Here is an 18,953-nt window from a genome sequence, read left to right on the forward strand (position 1 = left end):
TCATATATATTACATAAATATGTATATATATTTCTGCGTGATTCTTTCTCGGTGCCCTGCCCCACCCACCAGGAACAAGAGTATGTTTGCTGATGAAGGGTATGGTTTATACCAGATTTGGTACTGCTGTCAGCTAGCATCTGGGGGGAAGGGTGTGAAAACTAGAGGAAAGCTGTGAAGTGGCTGCTATTATTCAGTAATGATGACATCACACAAGTCATGACTTGTAAATCAATAGGAGATGAAAGTCAAGTAAATCCTAGGAGATGTAAGTCAAGTAAATCCTAGGAGATGCCACTGCTGAGTATGCACTTGAGTGTCTCGGGGTGAAGAGCCTTGTAGGGGACTGTCTTTGCCCACCTCCATGTTATTTAAATCTCCAATGATGGCTAAGCAAGCTTTTCAAGAGGTTTTAGAATCAGACTGAAATTAAATAAATACATAATGTGAAAAAGCGTAGTTTGTTATTGAAAACCTTAAGTGAATATAGATATGTATGTGAATGTATACATGTTTACACATCCATTTTCTGTTACTATAATTTAGGCATGATTGGTCCTAATTAGAGACTTGACTTGGTTTAAATCATATTTCTTATAACACAAAGTACTTAACTGAAAAGAAGAAATTGTCCTTGATTCACCTTCTGTTTATCATGGAAATAAATGCTAGCTCGGGGCTTCATGGATTAATCATAGGGATGATACTCAGAAATCCTTTCCCTACAATGTAAAATCAGATACTGTGCAAAAGGGAAGAGAGATGATTAGCTGTTTTTCTCCTAGTGTAGACAGTCCCATAGTCTAATCAATGCCTAAAAGGGAAAATTATTTTTTTCTAGAGGACAGCTGTGGATGGGCATCTGGCTTAGAATTAGAAGACCAGGTGGTGTTTCTGTCACAGCTATGTGATATCTTAGGTCCATGATTTATCTTCTCTGACTCTCTAAACTCTCACTGATAAAGTGAAAGTGGTAATTTTACCTCATAGAGAAATTTTAAGGATTAAATTTATATCCTTTTTCAACTGTAATGAACTATGCAAATAATTGTTTTCTACTATGGTTATTAGAATTTATTAAGGGCGTATGAGGTATCAAATATGTAGCACTTCACATAATTTTGTGCATCAGGAATTTGGAAAGTCTCAGCCGGGAAGTGTGTCTCTGACCCTCTTGGTATCAGATGGAGCAGCTGGAACCAGAGGATCCATTTCCAGTGTGGCTTCTTCACTCACAGGTGTGGTGTCTAGGTGCCCCTTGGCTTCCCTCTCTCTACCTGGCATTACATCTGTTAGGGCCTCTCCATGTGGCTCTGACATCTCACAACATGGTGATCTCAGGGTAGTCACTCTTTTTATGTAGTGGCTGGCTTCCAAGAGAGAGCAGCTGGGCTTCCCTGGTGGCGCAGTGGTTGAGAGTCCTCCTGCCGATGCAGGGGACGTGGGTTCGTGCCCCGGTCCGGGAAGATCCCACATGCTGCGGAGCGGCTGGGCCCATGAGCCATGGCCGCTGAGCCTGCGCGTCCGGAGCCTGTGCTCCGCAACGGGAGAGGCCACAACAGTGAGAGGCCCGCGTACCACAAAAAAAAAAAAAAAAAAGAGAGAGCAGCTGTCAACACCAGTTCAAGGCTGCACACAGAACTGGCACAGCATCCTCTCCACTGTATGCTCCTGGTCAAAGCCATCTTCAGGACTGCACAGGTGCAGTGGGGAGAAGGAACAGATGCTGTCTTTTGATAGGGTGGTGGCCAGGCCAGCTGGGCTTTGAATCAGATATGACCCATTATCTTCTACTGCTTACATTCGTTTTTTCTGATATGCATTTAATAAAAGAACACTTACAGCTTCTTACATAATACACAAAACGTGCGTGCACACAAAACAGTATACGCAGAGGCAGCTGTTGCCTGCTATTTTATCTTCCGGCAACATCCAGTCCCTTCACATTTGCACGTGCCTTTGTTACCATGACAGTTGATAGTTGTATGTTGTTGAAAGTGTGTGGAATGTCAAGGTCGAATATCTGTACTTTATTTTGGCTAGGCTAGTCTAAGTCTAAGGAATAGTAGAAGTTTGATGCTTAAGACAGCTTGGTGATGGAAATATTTTAAGATGTGGGTACTATGGAGGCAGCTACGTCCTCTGCATGACTAGTCATCCTTTTCATAAATTTGTGGAAATACATTTGTGGTGTATATGGTATATCAACCTGGGTGATAGGGCCACTTTATTCCTTAGGGTAGGTGACTATCCAGAACACCAAATTCCTTCATTATGTCAGAAAGGAGAGGATTTATTTTTCTAAAACTGTCTTTTTAGTGTTCAAAGCCATAATAGCATGAGCTCTATAATGAGCTTAGTAACCATGACAAAATCTTATTGTGGCCCTCCTTCAGTAATCTCAAGTAGGCATTGAGGGACCATTTGCTGTGTGTGTGTGTGTGTTTGTCTGTGTGTGTTACTTCATCTTTTCCATTCATTCTGGGGAAATTTCAATACCAGTCTTCCTCTGCTATTCTTTGCCTTGCCTTCTTGATGTCCGTTTTCTTTTGCTTTCTCTTCTCATCTTCTGCTACCTCCCTTCCTGATAGGATCTGAAGGAAGATTCACATCATTGGAAAGTGGCAAGACCTTGAACCCTGTGACGGGGCCCTCTCTTGCCCTGTGTCTACATTCCCGTTCTCTTCTATGCTGTGAAATCTGATTTCACTACCTGTAAGTGTCTCACAGGAAACAGATGAATAAGAAGAATCATGCAGGCTGGATACAAATAAAACAGGGTCTTCAGGATTACCTATTTTCTCCCTGTTTGGTTCAGACATGAGTAAATGGAATTATTTTTCTACTAGAAAAAAATTCTCAATGACAATTGACACTCAGACTAATTGTAGAAGAGACAGTGGGGAGTGGTGGAGAGTGTGGCAGATGGAAGGGCAAAAGCCCTTCAGGAGAGGCACAGGCATTACTCAGCTCCAGGTCACTAGAATCTTGTGAGAATGCAGAGCTATTATTACCAGATCCCATTTTTTGTGAATTCTCCCAATTTTTAAATGTTGATGACTATTTTAAAACAAAATAAAATTCTATATAAATCAATAAAATATATCTTTAGAGCAAATTTTGCCCATGGACCCCGGTCTATAAAGTTGACTTGACTCTTGACTGTTTTCTTCCTCTTGAGCTTTAGATTAATGTCCAGCCTCTCCTATGACATATTCATCAAATATCTAAAATTCATCATACTTAACATGTCCAAATCAGAGCTCTTACTATTTCCCCCTAAGTTTTCTTATCTCCGGAAATGGCACCATTATCAGTTTAGGAATCTACCTTCATCATCTTTCTACTCCTCCCCATAACCCAGTTTATCAACAAGTTATACCATTTCTAATCTCCAGAATTTAGCTAGAACACGTCTACTTCTCCCCATCTTCACCACCACTCTTAATATTTGCTCCATTTCACTTTCCTGGACCAATGCAATAGCCTTTAGGTTGGTCTCTCTGCTTCCATTCTTTTCCCTTTTCATCCATACTGTATCAGCACTGGAGAAATATTAGACGACCACAACAAAAACAAGAGCATTATTCTTCCACTGAATCTTTCAATGACTTCCCATTCCCATCGTAATAAAAGCCGTAATCTTTTCCACAGCCTGCTTTTTATAATACCACTCTCTCGCTCACTATTTCTGAGCCACATTAGTCTTCCCTGTGTCATCGAAGAGGACAAGCTCTTGTCCATCTCAGGATCATAGTGGTTGCTTTTCTCCTGGATCTTTGAATAGTTGGCTTCCTCTCATATCATGTCTCAGCCCAAGTGCCTCCTCAAAGAGGAGTTTCCTGACCATCTTATCTAAAGTAGCCCCTTCTACTCAGTTTTTCTCTATCACATCATGATTTATTTTCTCCATTAATAAACTACTGTTAATTTGATTTTTATGAATTTTTTACTAGTTATAACTTCCCCCCCTTGAATGTAAACTCTGTTAAAGGAGAAATCTCATCTGTCTTGTTTGCTCAGAATTCCTGGAAATTCTCAAATCATAAACTATTCTATGTCTTCTTTCAAAAAATTGAAATATAAATTGATATATAATGTTGTATTAGTTTTAGGTGTACCATATATTAAAAAGAATTTTTTAATTTTTAAAAGTTTATTTCAAAATATAGTTGATTTACAGTGTTGTGTTAGTTCGTATGTTTTTTTTACAACACTTTTTTCTCACATTTTAAAAATAATGTGAGTACATAGTAAACAGTGATTCATTTTTCCATGATAGGGTCTAGCCATAGGATCTAGCCTGGCATATGGTATTTGAGAATAAATATTTGAGGGAATAAATGGTTTGAGTACTTATACATATTTAGCATGAAGACATCACTACTTTACAAAAAACCTCTAATTCTTAACATGCCCTGTGTTAACCTGGACCTGCCAACATTAATCACTGCAGTCAGCACCAACTTTCCTCACTCTCTGTGGACCAGCCACATAATTCCCTCACTTGGCATCATCACAGCTATTGTTTCTTCTACTCAAAATGATCCTTCAACTCAGACTCCTTTCAGCTAGCCGACTTTTATTCTGTTCTTCCTTCAAATCTCAACTGAATGTTGCTTACAGTGAGGATTCCCTTGCCTGCCTCACATCCCATCACCTGAGGCTTGCATTGGTTTTCCCCAAATATATACTTTCACGTACTTTTTATTTGTATCCCTTATCCCAATTATAATTAACCTACTTTCTTGTTATAATTTGTTTACCATCTATAAGGACCAAGTCTGTCTTGTTTACTGGAACATTACAGACTTCTAGAGCAGAGTCAAAACAATACATATTCATTCACAAACATTTGTCAATTTACAGTTGAAAATACAGAACTCACTTTTCTGCCATTTCTGTTCTCCCAGAGTACAGATTAATTACCATTAATAGAAATTAATTAACATGTCATCCTCAATTACTAATACAGGACCTTCATTTCCTAAAAAAGTCCTCCTCCATTACTTTTGGGAGATCTTAAGGGGTTTGCATGTGGGCTCATGAACCATTCCTGTCAGCCACCATAGTCTGCTGTTTCCTTTCCTCCTCTCTGACCCTCTCCTCTATTAATATTTGCCACTAGAGGACCCGTGTGAAGGGACTCTGCCACTGTCCCCCAAGCTCTCAGCAAGTTGAATTCCATTTGTTCCTTTAGGGCACCATTGGAATACCATCGAGGATCCTCATACCACCACCACCCCCTCCACATTTTGTGTCAGTAAGAAAACAACCATGGCAGCCAGGCAGATTCAGACCTGTGTTGAAATCTAATGGAAAATGCTTTGCAATTGAAGGGTAGGAAAAATAATTTTCCCTCTACCCTTCTCAGTTCTTGGCTGGAACCACCACCCACCCCTCCCTGCACCCCCTCCCGCCCCACAGTAATAAAAGACAGATTTGACAGGAGAAAAACAAACAGAAGTTTAATAACATATATACCTCCTGTATACATGGGAGATAACCAGGAAAGCTGAGTAACTCTTCAGAATGACGGAAGTCGGCACCTTAAATGCTTCCTCCAGCTAAAGACAAAGGAAAGATGTTGGGGGCAGGGAGGCAGGTTATGGGAAGTGACCAGGAGACACCCAGCCAGCAAGGCTATGAAGGGAATGGTGGTTAAGCAGGTTTTAAGTTCTTGCCTTCTCCACTGGTAAGAGCTGCTAGAGATTTAGAAAATGTCCCTTATAGATGTAAATTTCTCTTACAAAAGAGTCATTTCTACTCGTTTTTCAGAGGTTTTCTTCTGTCTGCTGTTTCTTAAAAATCATCAGCCTAAAATAGCCCTTAAGCCAAGGGAGGCATATTTTGAGGTGGCAAATTCTGCTCACCTTCCCAATTCCAGCATGATGAACCACCCCGTATTGATAAATACTGTGACAGTATACAAAGACAAAGTAATGAACGCAGTTTCAGGATCACAGAGCCTGTAATGGGCCTAGGTTTCAGATATATTTATAGCAAATCCATCAAAATGATCAGGGATCCCAGCCAAAGCCGCCTCCTTTCTCCCTTTCCCCATACCATCACTGATGATTGCAAGGAATTTCATAGGCTTATAAAAGTGAAAAACACTGATGTGAGACCAAAGACTAGGAATGGTGTGGAATCTGCTCTTTGGCAGGCAATGTTTTTCCAATATGTACAGTGACTAAACTTTTCCATAGAAAAAATTTTCCACTCAGATAAATCTGCCATGCTTTATGACCAAATGCAAAACAGGATGATAGACACTGAGCAGCCTAGAGACGGCCTGACCTGCCTTTTACAGCCTTGCGGGAGCCAATTTGATTTCTGAGCAGTGAAATGCGTCAGTGCCTGAGAAATACAGAAACACCAGGTGAGAATTCAGAAGAGGTCTGTTGTTAAAATGCAGGAGTTGGAACAAAATAGAAATCTTATTCTTAGAAAATTAGTAGAGATGGAACAACCTGGGAGAGCAAATGTTTAAATCAAAGGAGATAAAAATAATTAAGGGAAACAAAAATAGACTGAAGAGGTGGCCAGTTCTTAGGCTCTGCTTGTAAATAAAGATCAGAGGGAAAAGTGAATATGTCTAGAAATGAAAAGCATTACTGTGAGCAACTTACTTCAGCATGGATCTCACACGTATTACTTTTGAGATATTTAAATATATTGTGTGACTTTTGAATGTGTCCACACAGCAGTTGCAGCTGCATGCTTTGTAATGTCTTTGTTGACTTTTACCACCTGCGAAGTGATGGAAGCTAATACTTCAGTTCAGTGATGAGGGAGTATAAGAAAGCATTATTAACAGTAGGTACTGTTGTATTCAGATGTGCTTAGCCTCTCAGATTCTTGCTGTCATAAGATGAAAGCCCCACCAGGGGGAGTGAGGGAACAAATCTCCAAGCCCTGTCCAGGCACCTTTCCAACTGAAGGTACACTGGATTCCAGAGTGAACTGCTCAATATTCCCTCCACCCTCCACCACTTCCCCACCACCCCCACCACCCTGGCGAATTATTTGCAGCCTGCATTTCCCTGTGGGCAGTTTCTTTCAGATTTACTTTCTCTAGTTTTTCAGCTGCTTTTTTTAGTTGTAAATCCATGCTGTGGTTGAGCACCAAGCAATATTCCAGCAAACTCCAGCAGGGAGATATTTTCCTACAGGAGCTCTAAAACCTTGCATAGTCACCAGAGCCTTCCCCAGTGCCTTGGCAAAGGTAGCATTCTGGTAACTGAGCCTGGGGACTGGGAGAGGCGACAAAAGTAGATGGGAAGGCGATAACACTGCTTAGGGAAGTTCTGGGAACGGCTTAATGACTCAGAATGAAGAACTGGGGAAGCAGGCAGGTCAGCACAATAGATGCAATTAGCAAATGCAATTATCATCACCATATAAATCCCTCCCTCTTGACTTTCTTCTTTGTATTGCCAAGGCAACCCAGGCAGCCTCCTCCTTTCCCACCCCCTCCATTGCAACAACCCCAGTCCCCTGCCCCTCTCACTTGCTGCCTCTGCCCTTGGAGTTGATTTTAAACAGGTTGCACCTGGATTAGCACGTGTCTGGGGTGGAGGAAGGGCAAAATGGGCGGGGAGAGCGAGGACCTAGGCTTTGCAGCTGAGATTTTTTGCTGTTGGTTCACACTCTTTCAGGAGTGCCAGTTTAGGAATATTTTATTCCTTTTTGGGATCCTCGCCGGGCATGAAAAACACCTTTCTTTTCATCCTAACATGGGAGTTTGCAGATGGAGAGAAGTGCACCCAGGTGCTTCACTATATGCTCCAGGTGCACCTTTTGCACATTTAAATCTGTCGTTAGAGCTAGTTTGTTGTAAGATGGGCAGTGTTTCGAGTTCATTTTCATGGTCACTGATAGCCAGAAATTGCGAAGAGCAAAGTCACAACTCAGGAAAAGAAATGGAAATGACTAAAAAGAATTGTGTATATATTTATATATGCATATAAACAATAGTAACATCTGAGTGAGAAGTGGTATTGAGGAAAAACGTAAGCACTTTAATTTTCTGACTTAAACAGTTTTGCCTTTTATTAAACAAATATGTAATACTTTTAAAAATACAAAACTAACCCCAAAATTAAAGTAAAATTCCCTTAAAAATAAAGACATTCTCCCAGCAATCCCACTACTGGGCATATACCCTGAGAAAACCATAATTCAAAAAGAGTCATGTACCAAAATGTTCACTGCAGCTCTATTTACAATAGCCAGGACACAGAAGCAACCTAAGTGTCTACCAACAGATGAATGGATAAAGAAGATGTGGCACATATATACAATGGAATATTACTCAGCCATAAAAAGAAACGAAATTGAGTTATTTGTAGTGAGGTGGATGGACCTAGAGTCTGTCATACAGAGTGAAGTAAGTCAGAAAGAGAAAAAGAAATACTGTATGCTAACACATATATATGGAATCTAAGGGGAAAAAAAAGGTCATGAAGAACCTAGGGGTAAGACAGGAATAAAGACACAGACCTACTAGAGAATGGACCTGAGGATATGGGGAGGGGGAAGGGTAAGCTGTGACAAAGTGAGAGAGTGGCATGGACATATATACACTACCAAACGTAAAATACCTAGTGGGAAGCAGACGCATAGCACAGGGAGATCAGCTCGGTGCTCTGTGACCACCTTGAGGGGTGGGATAGGGAGGGTGGGAGGGAGGGAGACGCAAGAGGGAAGAGATATGGGAACGTATGTATATGTATAACTGATTCACTTTGTTATAAAGCAGAAACTAACACACCGTTGTAAAGCAATTATACTCCAATAAAGATGTTAAAAATAAATAAATAAGTAAAAATAAAAATAATAAAGACATTCTGATCAGTTGGGGAAAAAGTAAGATGTAGAATCGAAGTGAAGCCAATAACTCCAATAATAGCAAAGCCTTCCCTGGATGGTTTCTGTGTGCCAGGCAGTATTCTAAGCCCTCATTTGATTCACAACCACCCTGGGATGTAAGTATTTTTATCTCATTTTTGTCAGATGAAAAATGAGGAACAGAGACAACTAGCCCAAGATTACTTAATGCTCTGAACTACCAAGTGATACTGCCTTTCATTTTCAAAATTATCTGCTGTGATTTGTTTATAACATTGTATTTGTCCATTATTCCTTTAGGAGAGAAAGAGCAAAGGAAAGGTAGGCAGCTTGATAACATTAAACATAATTAACCCTCAGGTCAACTTGACTTTGGTCTAGCAAATAATTGTATGGATTTTTGGAGTCAGCCTTAGGTAGGTGCATACCTAGCCTTCACCACTTAGTAGCCTGGCAGGCTAGCTTCTCAGCCTTAGTATCCAGATGTGTACAATGGATTGAATAATAGTTACCCGCCTTCTAGACTACCCACTTTCCTTTAGGTTCTCATCCCACCCACCCTGTACCTGCCTACACCTGCCCCCATATTTTGGTTACTTTCTTCCCTCTTGATGGAGAAGAAAGGGCTGGATAAACTCATTCAGATAACATTTCAGTTGCACGGTGCCTTTCTGAGGGGTATTGACACTCTAAAATAGAACCCAACTAGAAACAAAAATGCTTACACCAAAGGCACCGTTGATTATGAAATATTGTGGGGACGAGATCCTTACAGCAACCACACCCTGATTTGCACCTCTCTTTGTCATTTGCATTTTCTACCTAAGGCTTAACTGTAGTTTTTCCACATTAGTCACAGATATAACACATTACAGAGACGTAGAAATGAGGGGAGAAAAGTGAGAGACTTTGTAGAACATTCCTCATACCTGCATGGCCTCCCCATAAGCGTGCTGAGTCTTGGCTCAAAAGGGTGATACGGCCCAAATAAGGTCTCTTTTTTCAACTGATTTTTCCCTTCAGAAGCTGTTTTATGGGAAAAAATAAAAGGCTGCCCATTTATGTTTTCCCAGCTTTATTGAGATATACTTGACATAGTACTATTACACTGATATATCGCAAAATGATCACCACCATAGTGTTAGCTAACACCTGCATCACATCACCTAATTACTATTTCTTTTTTATGGTGAGAATATTTAAGGTCTACTCTCTTAGCAACTTTCAAGTATATAGTACAGTATTATTAACTATAACCACCGAGTTGTACCTTTTAGATCCCTAGAACCGATTCATCTTGTAACTGGATGTTTGCACTCTTTAACCAACATCTCCCCTTTCCCTCCACCCCCAGCCTCTGGTACCATTCTAGTCTCTATGAGTTCATCTGTTTCAGATTCCATATATAAGTGATATCGTACAGTATTTGTCTTTCTGTGTGTGACTTATTTCACTTAATGCCCTCAAGTTCCACCCATATTGTCACAAATGTCAGCATATCTTTTCTCATGGCTGAATAATATTGCACTATATATATAAAATCTCACATATTCTTTATTCATTCATCCATTGACAGACACTTAGCACTTAGGTTGTTTTCATATCTTGGCTATTGTAAATAATGCTGCAATGAACATAGGAGTACAGATATCTCTTCAAGATTCTGTTTTCATTTCCTTAGGATATATACCCAGAAGTGGGATTGCTGGATCATATGGTAGTCCTATTTTTAATTTTTGAGATACCTCTGTAGTTTTTTCCATAGTGACTGCACTAACTTACATTTCCACCTACAGTGCACAAGGGTTCCTTTTTTCCACATCCTTGCCAACAATTATTTCTTGTCTTTTAGATGATAGTGATTCTAACAGGTGTAAAGCAATATCTCACTGTGGTTTTAATTTGCATTTTTCTGATGATTAGTGATATTGAGTACCTTTTCATATACCTGTTGGCCATTTGTATCTCTTCTTTGGAAAATGTCTGTTCAGTTCCTCTGCCCAGTTTTTAATCATTTTTTGTTTCTCTTTTTTGCTATTGAGTTGTGTGAGTTCTTTTTATATTTTGACTATTAACGCCTTATCTGGTATTTGATTTGCAAATACTTTCTCCCATTTCGTAGGTTGCTTTTGCCCTTAATTTTAGAGACCATCCTTGAATGGGATGTTAAATGGTTTAATCTCATAGAAAAACCTGCTGCCCTCGTGGCAGACTTTGGGTTGAGAGGTAAACAACTATTAGTTCAGAACAGACCCACATCAGTTCCCTGGCTCAAATACCTGCTTCTAGCCACCAAGGATCTGAAACTTCCCTTGAGCTATATTCAGGCTACAACTTGATAAACACTGGGAAAAAAATACTACATAGTGTTTCTTGTGTAGATAGTGAATTTGGTTGTATGTCCCAGCAGTTCTGTTGAGGCCATAGGGTTTGGCAACTCCCTGAGAACGGTGGGATTTTGGAAGTGGAAAATATGAATTTGGAGGAGAGCCGTCCACTCCCAATAAACACACACACACACACACACACACACACACACACACACACACACACACACACGTCTCTATCTCTTTGACTTGAATTTTCAGGGAATATTAACATGGAACCTGGAGGTTACAGTAGGGACTTTGGTTTAGATTCAGAGACAGATGAGGAATCATAGAAAGATTTTCAGCCTTATACAAACCTCTTGACTTACCTTGTTTTAGAGAACAGACACAGGAAGGTAGGATAAGAAGCAGGGAGACCAGACAGAGGAGGACTGCTGCAATAAACAGATGAATGACGGCTGCAGTTTGGATCAAGGTCGGTGAATCTTGAAAGAGAATGGATTCTGGATAGACATATATAAGTAGCCTCAAAGGAGGCAGTGACAGGATGAATATAGTACTTGAAAGAAAGAGGAGCCAGAGATAACTGCAGAGTATGAGGTACTCTTTTCTTTGAGAAAACGGGGTTTCATTGCTTTCTTATCATTAGACAGCACTTAGTGGCACAGTGCTACCTGTAAATTGTCAAAATGGGTTAAATCGAGAGAAAAACTATTCCATAGTTTTTTAAGGACCATGCTTCTGTACCGACTGAGTCCCCTGCTGCTAAATGGGCTGGGGTTCTGCATTTCAATCCTGGCTCTGATAGTATCTCACTCTGTTACCTTGGGCAAGTCACGTCAGCTTTCTGGATCTCATTCCGTTTCATTTGCAAAAGTAAAATGGCTTTACCAGGTTATCTGAGGTCCATTTCAGTTCAACAACATTCTATTAATCTTTGTGCCTATTACCTGATGAGGCAAACAGCTCACTCTTCATATGTAATTGAGACTAATTGTAAAAATGTCACACAGAAGATTGTCAAATGACTTTCTGTCAAAATGAGTTTGGGAAGTATTTTATTTCAGAAATAAAAACAGAATTATTTTAAAGCATTACCAGTCCGTAAATTGTAGACATTTCTAAAGGTCAGAATATTGAGCCTCAGAAATAAGTGTTTACCAATAAGATAATTGTTTGAATAAATTGCAGTTTTTGCTTCCCCCCAAGAAAGACTTTCCTGTTGGTCTTTTTAGCTTAATTGTAAACCATCAAGAAGAAATGTTAATTAAAACCAGAGGCATTAGTTTTTTCCTCAGTGTTTAAGAGTTAAAAAAAAAATCACTCCAAATTCATTGATAGATTCCCCAGTTTGCATTCTTCATTAACTTAGCTCTATGATATTTATTTATTAGACATCAATCAAGGATTTACACTTTCTGAGCACAAAGGTTGTATTTTATGATCAAAGTCCGCCTTCAATGAGTAATTTCAAAATAGTAGAATTTTTATTTTTTCCTCCTGCCCAAGGATCTAATCTCATATTTGCCAAGGAACTATTTTTTTTAATAAATTATTCCATAGGTTGGCTGTTTAAAAGCTATTAATTCTTTCATTCACTCAATATATTATACTATGTGCCAGGTACTGTTTTATGTAGTAGGGATAGAACTGCAAACAAAGTCCCTAGGCCTCTGGAACTTTGCTATAGTCTAGTTCATGTTCACCTTCTACGTGTCAAATGAACAAACTTAGGAGAACCTAGGGTATGTTATTGTCTCTAGGTGTTTAGAATTATAATTCTTAAACAGATGTTGCTGCCTCATGTGTTTAAATCCATGTATTGACTACTATTTGTCATTCTTCCTTCTTTAACTTTCAGTACGCTTAACTCTGAGTACTCTTACCTACCACTGCTAGGTAAGCTGAAATTTTTAGTTAGTTTTTCATAGACAATGGATCTTTCAACTAGGCCAATGGACCTTGTGCATTTCAATAAATAAAGGTACCATGGTTAAGAGTAAAGAAATTGGACTGAGAATCAAAAGTTTAAGCTCTGGACCTGTCGTGTACTGTGGACTCAAGCAGTTTACTTATTAACTTGTCTGAGCTGAGGCCTCATTTATAAAATGGGTACCTCTTGAAGTTTTCTTAAGGTTCTAGTGAAATGATATATCCTATTATTCTAAACTCTAAAAGGGCATTCTGTCATGCTAATGTCTAAAACACTGATTCTTAGTTTTAAAAGTAGCAACCAAATTTGTTGTAGACCTATAACATAATACATACACATTAAAGAGAATAAAAATGAATAGGTTTTAATAAACTTGAAAATTTTAATCATCACAGTATTTTGTTCATCAGGTATATCAGGTCAGAGAACTTTCCAAGACATATCAATTTATTTCCATTTTCTTTAACTTGGAATGGGCAAATCAGAACAGCACACTCAAAACAGAGCGTGACAGAAAAGACACATCCTCTGTTTATCTTTTAAAAGAGGATGAACAAGGATAATTTGTTTTAAAATGAGAGTTTTATGCATTTCAAATAGTACACATGGCTTGTGGACACATTTTTCTCATTTCTAGGGTGATATTACCCTTCAGAGGTTTACTGGAAGTGACATAGATGTTCCACAGGCACGAGTGATTACTCATCAGGATGTATTAGGCTCAATGAGATCATAAAATAAGGTACTCATTGAGAGATTTTAGAGTCTCAATAGAGAATGGAAAATGAACGGCACTATCCCTGCAGATAAGTTAAAATGGTCTTTGAGCTTTCCACGGTAAATGTGAAGACTCCAATGGGCAGAACAAAAGAATGGCAATGCCCGGGGTGGAATGAAGCACAGGTTACATGCTAAGACCATATCAGTCATCTCAAGCCATCATTTTCAGCTGAACGTTAGCCTCATATTTTACTCTCTTTGTCTCCAAGAATGTCGTAGTTCTACTGTCTTACTAGGGAAAGTGTTTTATTTCAGAATATATACTTTAAATATTTGCAGGGAAGCATTTTATCTTTACCTATGTAACATTCCTCATAAATGGTACAAGACTTCAAGGAGATATCACAGACACTGGTGCCTGAAAGAAGAAAAAAAAATCTAAATGGATGGAGCACATTATTAAATAGTGTTTCTTATTATAAAAGAAGTTGGTACCTAGTCATGTGATTCACACGTGAAAATAATTTATTAAATGTTCATGTTTGCTTGATGAAGTAATAGACATAGCCTTTATGGATCAGGAAATAGGAATATGCAGCAGGAAACAGACTAGCATAGATCACCACTGAGGTGACGTTCAGTAACTGAATGAAGGAAAAACAAAACCAATACAAATATCCTACATGGTTGTTTTACATTATATCACCAGGTAAATAAATTAATCAAATGGTAACAGTCTCATGTAGAAACCAAATAAATGTATTTGGGGAAAGTTTCAGCTCATAAATTGGTATGTGATGTATGTCTCACACAAGCACCTCTGAAGCTGTTCCTTTCTTCCATGCACTAGCAGTTGAATGCTCAGTGGCTGCACTTGGCAAATTGCTTGTCTCAGGCAGCCTTCTACCAATTTTGAATAATAAGAAGAGCAAAATTAGAACTCAACTGTTATGCTATTGACAAAATAATAAATAGGAACCCACCAAAAATGTGATTAAAGAACAAAGGCATGAGCAACCCAGTTCTGAAGATGTTCATCCTCACCACGCGTAAATCTAGTTTAATATTTCAAAGAATAAATACAGGAGAGCGAGGTGAAAATAGGTGTCAAACCGCAGCACAACAATCTACATGCAGAAAGGAGAAGGGGTAGTTATTTTAAGAATGTCTTATTATTGCATTTGATAATATAGACTCATTCAAACTTCTTTCCTCAATAAGTCTTAAATTAATATTTACTTTATTTCCTCAAAGGGCAAATAGAAGACATTTGAAGACAGATAATATGTCCTAAAACACAGGAGTAGATAAATTTGTAAATTTACTGTACTGGATGTTAAGGTCCACTCAATAGACCCCCCTTTAGAAACAATGCACTAGTTCCCTCCACAGCTGAGGGTGTTCCTGGCTCACAACCCTCCCCAAGAATTGCCTTCTGCCAAAGGGAGCTTTGTCTCCACAACAGGTGGAGGAGTAAAAGGGAACAAAAGCTGAGCACGCTTGCCTCAATTTGGGAAATCTCTTAAGGGGAACGCCAACTCCAGAGCCCCCCAGGGAACCAGGTCAGTCCTCTGTGGTCACCCTTTCACAGTCTGTCTGTTTCCTCTGACCAGTCCTGCTTGCTTACCTCTCTTTTGGTTGTTGTTCTGAAGAGCGCTGCTCAATACACCACATGCAAGCAAGTGTCAGTCTCAGAGTCTGCCTCCTAGGGCATTGACCTTGGCACTGGCCTCCTCCCTAATTAATTATAATTTGAAACTGCATACACTCTTAACAGGAAATTGGAAAATCTCTGCATTTTCTCATTACCTTACCGTCATTTTATTAAATTACTTTGCTCGTTTGTCTCAAAACACACTGCTTCCCTTTTATTCATCTTTCACAATCTTGATCAATTTCTGATCACATCAAGAATGCAGGATGCTGACTTTTTCTTTTCTAGATGCATGATTTAATAAGGACAGAAAATTTTGAAAGGTCATTGAGTCCAGTTTTAGTTCTAGTTTTCAAAAGCCAATAGACTATGAACATTCTATTCAGTCCTCCAAATTAGCATTAGTTGTCCCTATTCAAGATGTCCCTGTCTGACAGTTCATTCAGATTTATATTCCCAGACATGGGCTACTACGAAAATTGAATTTAAAAGAAATAAACCAGGAGTTATATCAGGAGCACTGCCAATTCTATTAGGTACAATTTGTATTTTTAAAAACAACTTAAATATACCAATAAAATGATTACCCACTATCTACTAATGTTTACTATCTAGTATATATCACACTAGGTACTTTTTCCATATTGTCTCTAAACCTCACTACATACTATGGGATAAATATTACCAGTATTATACAAGGAAAGAGAAATAAGGTTCATGACTATTAAGTAAATAGGCCAAGATTGCATGTTTCATTAGTGGTAGTTTTGAAGCCCATTGGCCAAAGGCTACCAAGGATACATCTGTAGTAATACAATGCCAAGTTTATTTAGCTTGATGTAGCAAGGGAGGACACTCCACAGGCAAACCTTGGGAGTTTCTCAATCTGAGGAAATAATGACAAGCTTTTACGGGGTATTGGGGCTTGGTTTGAGTGGTTTTAAAATGAGCTGTATACACAATGTTCATTGCTTGCAGCACTATTTACAATATCCAGGACATGGAAGCAACCTAAGTGTCCATCAACAGATAAATGGATAATGAAGATGTGGCACTTATATACAATGGAATATTACTCAGCCATAAAAAGAAACGAAATTGAGTTATTTGCAGCAAGGTGGATGGACCTAGAGTCTGTCATACAGAGTGAAGTAAGTCAGAAAAACAAATAGCGTATGCTAGCACATCTATGGAATCTAAAAAAAAAAAAAAAAAGGTTCTGAAGAACCTAGGGGCAGGACAGGAATAAAGATGCAGACGTAGAGAATGGACTGGAGGACACGGGGAGGGGGAAGGGTAAGCTGGGACGAAGTGAGAGAGTGGCATGGACATATATACACTACCAAATGTAAAATAAATAGCTAGTGGGAAGCAGCCGCATAACACAGGGAGATCAGCTCCGTGCTTTGTATCCACCTAGAGGGGTGGGATAGGGAGGGTGGGAGGGAGACGCAAGAGGGAGGAGATATGGGGATGTATGTATATGTATAGCTGATTCACTTTGTTATACAGCAGAAACTAACACACCATTGTAAAGCAATTATACTCCAATAAAGATGTTAAAAAAAAAAAGTAGCCTGAAGCCAACCTAAGAAAACATCTTTTCCTGGGTTCCATGCCAGACTTACTTAATCAGAATCTTTGGGAATGGGCTCTAGAACCAGCATTTTAAATATGTATATCAGATCATCCCAATGCACTCCAAAGTTTAAAAACCACTACTCTACAATATGACAGCAAGGAAACAGCCAAGAGGAAAACATTTTAAAGCTATAGACATATAATTGATATAAAAATATTGAAAATAGGTTTTTGATTTTTTCCTACATATTTTTTATTTCCTAGGAGTGTACAAAGGATTTTAGACTGTTTGTTTCCCCTTTCATTTGAGTCTTAAACATTTTGAAATTAAAAATTAAATGTTAAAGATGTTAAGCATATGAATGTCTATCAATTGAAAAGTTTCCCAAAGTTACCAAATAATAAATGATCTCTATAATAGTAAAGCGAAAAAAAAAAAAAAAGTTGAGCTGTACAAAACAGAGTATCAGTTGAGACTGGTAGGTTGAGAGAAGCAGGAGGTATTTACTGATTGGTTGAAGGCTCTTAGTAGAGATATTTTAACCACGGGGAAATGTTTCCTGTAGTTTTCCTTGGTCCATAAGTCTGTCATTGTGATATATGAGCTAATACCCATTAGAGGGCCCATCAAGCAGTTTCTCAATTGACTTAAAACCCATGGCAGTGATCTGAAAGCAGCCAATGGACGTGAGCCCGTTTTACCTCTTCAACTCTATCATTCTACCTTCAACCTGGGCAGATATAAGAATGTAACTTTTACCTCTTCAGGATTGGATCTTATTTACCACAGTTAAATATTACTGACCAGCAGTTTATTTATTTATTTTTATTATTTATTTGTGTATTTGGCTGCTTTGGGTCTTAGTTGTGGCCCGCGGGATCTTTGTTAGAGCATGCGGGATCTTTTGTTGCGGCATGCAGGCTCTTCGTTGCAGTGCGTGGGCTCCAGAGCTCACGGGCTCAGGAGTTGCAGCACATGGGCTCTCTAGTTGTGGCGCATGGGCTCCAGAGCACGCAGGCTCAGTAGCTGCAGTGTGCAGGCTTAAGTTGCCCTGCGGCATGTGGGATCTTAGTTCCCTGACCAGGGACTGAACCCACGTCCCCTATATTGGAAGGCAGATTCTTAACCCCTGGACCACCAGGGAAGTCTCTGACCAGCAGTTTAAAAAAAAGTAAATTTTGGAGTAGACAGGAGAAAATACTATAGAACTGTGGAAGGACATGAAAACAAGGATAAGAAGTTGATTTTTAATATCATATATAATTAGGAATTATTGAAAGGTTTTAAGGTAGAAAACGATATCATGAAAGTATTAGTGGAATGAATTTGGGGAACTATGAAAAAGGTAGTGAAGATATCAAACCCATAAATGGGGATTAGGCAAAGATTTTACAATAGATTTTTTAAATGGTAGATATTACAGAGTTCTGATATTAATTTTACTTGAGCAATACAGTAGTTGAAAATGGTTCTAAGGTCTTGAATCTAACTGACTGAACAGTCAGTGTTAGCTCTTTTCTAAAGAGGAAAGTCCAGTTGATCTGCTTTAGAGCCCCTGATTTTGAAGGACATATACACTGACACATCTGCCCTTCTCAGTTTCTCCTAGACCTTGTAAAGCAGAACATGAGTGATTTTGCATGCTCATTGTAACATTACATAGTTTAGATTTACTGTGCAAGTGGTGAGACATTCATTTCCACAGTTCATCACTGTGGCCACTGCAAACAGACAGTGTGTCCCATTCTGGAGTTAAATCTGGTGACATGGCTTGACAAAGATGATTTTCAAACATATAAGGTAATTATGCTAAAGTCAGCATGACTTACTAAGGAGATGTTATGGTTACCGATTGTCCTAATAAACTGCCCTACAGGTTAG

At 39.0% G+C, this 18,953-nt stretch overlaps 1 protein-coding gene across 1 annotated transcript in view; it reads left to right on the forward strand.

The window, feature by feature from the left end:
- The first annotated feature begins 6,255 nt into the window (after positions 1–6,255).
- Positions 6,256–18,953, forward strand: part of DGKB (diacylglycerol kinase beta) — a 797,684-nt gene continuing 784,986 nt past the window's right edge. The window contains exon 1 of the mRNA XM_067746239.1: positions 6,256–6,382. The gene's annotated coding sequence lies outside the window, so the exon portion shown is untranslated. The remainder of the gene's footprint in view (positions 6,383–18,953) is intronic.

Source organism: Pseudorca crassidens, chromosome 8, assembly GCF_039906515.1.
Source record: "Pseudorca crassidens isolate mPseCra1 chromosome 8, mPseCra1.hap1, whole genome shotgun sequence".
Lineage (NCBI taxonomy): Eukaryota > Metazoa > Chordata > Mammalia > Artiodactyla > Delphinidae > Pseudorca > Pseudorca crassidens.